Consider the following 4,052-nt stretch of genomic DNA (forward strand, 5'->3'; position numbering starts at 1 on the left):
CTGTCTAGCTGATTGATCATGCTTTGCAGTTCTTGTCCTGAGTGGCTTAGCGAGGCAATGTCATTAGCGAATCGCAAATTACTCAGCTATTCTCCATTAACTCTTATCCCCAACTCTTCCCATTCCAGTCCCCGGAATACCTCCTGTAAGCAGGCAGTGAAGAGCATTGGCGAGATCGTGTCTCCCTGCCTGACACCCTTCCGTATTGGAATTTTATTGCTGACTTTGTGGAGAACTATAGTAGCTGTGCAATCGTTATAAATATCTTCCAATATTTTCACATAGCACTTTTCCACACCCTGATTCCGCAATGCCTGCATGACAGCTGAGGTTTCCACTGAGTCGAATGCTTTCTCGTAATCAATGAAGGCTATATATAGGGGTTGGTTATATTCTGCGCATTTCTCTATCACCTGATTGATAGTGTGAATGTGGTCTATTGTCGAGTATCCTTTACGAAAGCCTGCCTGATCATTTGGTTGACTAAAGTCCAAGGTTGTCCTGATTCTATTAGCGATTACCTTAGTAAATACCTTGTAGGCAACGGACAATAAGCTGATCGGTCTGTAATTCTTCAAGTCCTTGACGTCTCCTTTCTTATGAATTAAGATAATGTTAGCGTTCTTCCAAGCTTCTGGTACTCTCGAGGTCACAAGGCATTGCGTATACAGGGTGGCTAGTTTTTCTAGCACAATCTCTCCTCCGTCCTTCAGCAAATCTGCTGTTACCTGATCCCCACCAGCTGCTTTCCCTCTTTGCATTGCTCCTAAGGCTTTCTTTACTTCCTCCTTCGTTACTGGCGGGAAGTCCCATTGCTGTGCTCGACTGTCTCCCTCAGTAACTTGCTGATTACATTGGCTACTGTATAGATTTGTGTAGAACTCTTCGGTTAATTCAACTATCTTATCCATATTGTTGAAGACATTGCCCTGTTTGTCTTTTAGCGCATAGCTTGTTCGTATCCTGTCGAACCCTCCTACTACCTACTTCTGCGGCCTACCACATACACTGTACGAAATTTTCGATACTACTTATGACATTGGATTACTACCTCCTACATTCAGTGCTGGTCGCACCATACTGAACCCACAAAAGCACACCTCCAGATCAGTTGAAAACTGTTGAAGGCCATCGTTCGATATGCTTATTGAACGTCGACTGCAGCATGTTATAGAAGTTTCTTTCTTCTCGTCTACAGCTACTGGCCATAGTTTGGGTAAGATCGCACCAAGTGTGCTGAAGGAAAGTCCAGTCCGCACTATCCAAACCCACATTCTTCTCACAAGTTCGGTGTTGGAGAGAGTGTACTACGCAGTTGACTGAATTGGCCGCGGCCTGACGGTTGCACTGGGACCGCGCGTCTGAACGTGGACAGTGTGTTTCCGGATTTCAAAAAGGTCTTTCACACCGTGAGGCATCGTTGATTAAATAAAAAAGTGGCCTACATTAACCCTCAAGTGATGTCATGGGTAACCGATTACCTGTGGTTACTGCCGCAGTTTGTTGTTGTAAGTGGTGCTCAGCACGAACAAGATACAGGTTGTCTTCGGTGTTCCCGAGGGCTCCGTGTTACGGCCAGTTTTGTTCTTCTCTATGTGAATGACATTACTGGTGGAATAGAGTCTCAAATGCGTTTTTGTTGCGGATGACTCCGTTCTTTATAGAGCTGTCATCTGTGATCGCGGCGTTGAAATATTTCGGAAGACCTGAACAGGATCTTAGAGTGGTGCGTTAATTGTTATTTTTCCAAAACAGTTGTACGAAACAGTGGTACAGTTGTACAGGAAACTAAGATGAAGAACAACGCGAAGAAATTTTTTTCAGCAGAATCGGAGTATCTGGTGAGATACCCAGAGCAATAGACATTCACATGATGCCTAATATGGCCTTGTGACTATCGTGTTAAGCCGGAAAAGGGGGTGGGGGCGCAGCCGAACGCATGCCTGAGCGCTCTCTGAGGAACCAGCCCAGACACCGTGTTCCCAGGTGAAGAAAGAAGCCCCACTTTATTATCGCACTCAGCTTTTATACAGTCGTACCACATGACCGCAGATACGCTATCGCATTCGCAGCTGACGATGCCTGCTCACGTCACGCGTCAAGCATAGACCAAAGATCACAACTGTAACCGTCGCATACGCTGGACGCAATGAACAGTTCCATCTCCTGATGGAAAGAAGTCTTGAAGCATAAGTATTACATAAGTGTCACGGTAGACACACGGCATGACATAACATAAAAACATGAAGCTAGACATAGAGTATAGACATAGAGACACAACCAGACGCGCAGCCAGACAAAGCTACTCCTTTGCACAAAGCAATAAACAAAACAAGTGATACAAAAGAAGCAAAAAAAACCTAGAACAAAAACAGCCAAGAAGTAACAGTACAATTTCACATGTTCTTCACCGGCAAACACCGGCAAAAGCAAACCAAACAAGAAGTGTTCAGAGTGTCACTCCACGCTAAATGTACAGCTGAAAGCGGGAGCACAGTTATAAGTTAATACTTACAAAAACAGCCAACTCATTTTCACAGCTTATTTTAGTATTTATTTGAAGTTTCCTTTCAGGCCTCACTACCCCGATAACACTGCCACGATGTATTTGGCAAATATATTGCGTACATGTACTCCTGGATTCCCGCTAGGTGGCGCCGCCCTGGTTAGCTGGCTGCCTATCGTGCTCCGCTTTCACCTGCCCCTGGCCTAGTCCAGGGCTTCGCCCGCCCCTGGATTTCCTCTCCATCGATTCAGGAAGGCTTCTGAAGCACGTTGATACCATCGGCATCACGGCCCGCTGCCGAGCTGGCCCTCCAAGCGCCTCCAAAAGTCTGATGCGGCGCGGCGCCTCGCTAACCCTAACGCCCCGCGCCTGCACCTCTGCAATGCAGCGTCTGACGAAGCCCCTGCAGCCCAGACCCACTGATGCCGCCACCGCGGGGCCTACTCCAACCGCCCACGTCACCGCGCAAAATCCTGTTGCAACCAACACTGTGAGCGACGCTGGGAGCTCCGGATCGACGGCCGCGGCGCAGCCGGCAGCGTTCGTCGTCGCCGCAGCGTCCACTGCTAGCCAACTCCACGCTCTAAGGGACGCCAACATCTTTGGGCCCATAGACGCATCGCAGCCGCCTGCATTCGTCGACGCCGCCAGTGCCGCCGCGCCTACACCAGCCACATTACCCGCTGACACCAACACCTGCAGCCCGGCACCAGCGTCGCAGATTGCGCCTCAGGCTCACGATTCGTCGGCAGACATGGACTTCATGGCGTCCCCGGTAGACGACACTTCATCCCCGGAAGTCGGCTGGAGCACCATCGGTGCCAGCCGTAAGCCTGCTTGCGCCACCCGACCCCGCTCCGAGCTCATCACTGTTGGCATACAACTCCCTCCTGGTACCCTCAATCACAAGCTGCCTCTCTACGACGTGCTCGCCGCAGTCACCTCTGCTGCACAACTTTCCTCCAAGACCAGTGCAGACATCACCCTTCAGGCCAAGCCAGCCCAAAGCCTCGTGTTTTTAAAAACTGATTCTCCTCTCACCGCCCACCTCCTACTTTCTATCACGCACCTTCACCTTCACGGTAAGCCTGTCAGCATCAAAACTTATTCCCCCCCTCCTCCCATCTCATGCCTCGGCGCCATCCTTAACGTCGGTGGCCACTTCACTCCTGATGAGGTCATGCATGATCTAGAGCAGGGGTTCTCAAACTGGGTTTCGCGGAACACAGGGGTTCCGCGGGCTTTCTTCTTGTGTTCCGCGAGAACGCTCACCGGCCGAACCCCGTTTAAGGCTCATTTTTAGTGTACGCGCGCGAACCAAAAAGCGCTTGGTTCGTTAAAGCTAATTTTTACTCTTCGTAGCCTCAAAAAACAATCTTGCGTGTCACGCCCGCGATAGCAGCTGCCGAAAAAGTCTCATCTGTGAAGTCTCATATGCTGATATGTCTGTGTTCACAGCACAGTTGAGCACTCTCAGGGCTCACTTAGCTGAGTACTTCCCAGAAGTTGAAACGGTCAAATGGCTAGGATCTCCTCTTCATGTTGA

This window comes from Amblyomma mixtum, chromosome 10, assembly GCF_055824585.1.
Source record: "Amblyomma mixtum isolate Tamu chromosome 10, ASM5582458v1, whole genome shotgun sequence".
NCBI lineage: Eukaryota > Metazoa > Arthropoda > Arachnida > Ixodida > Ixodidae > Amblyomma > Amblyomma mixtum.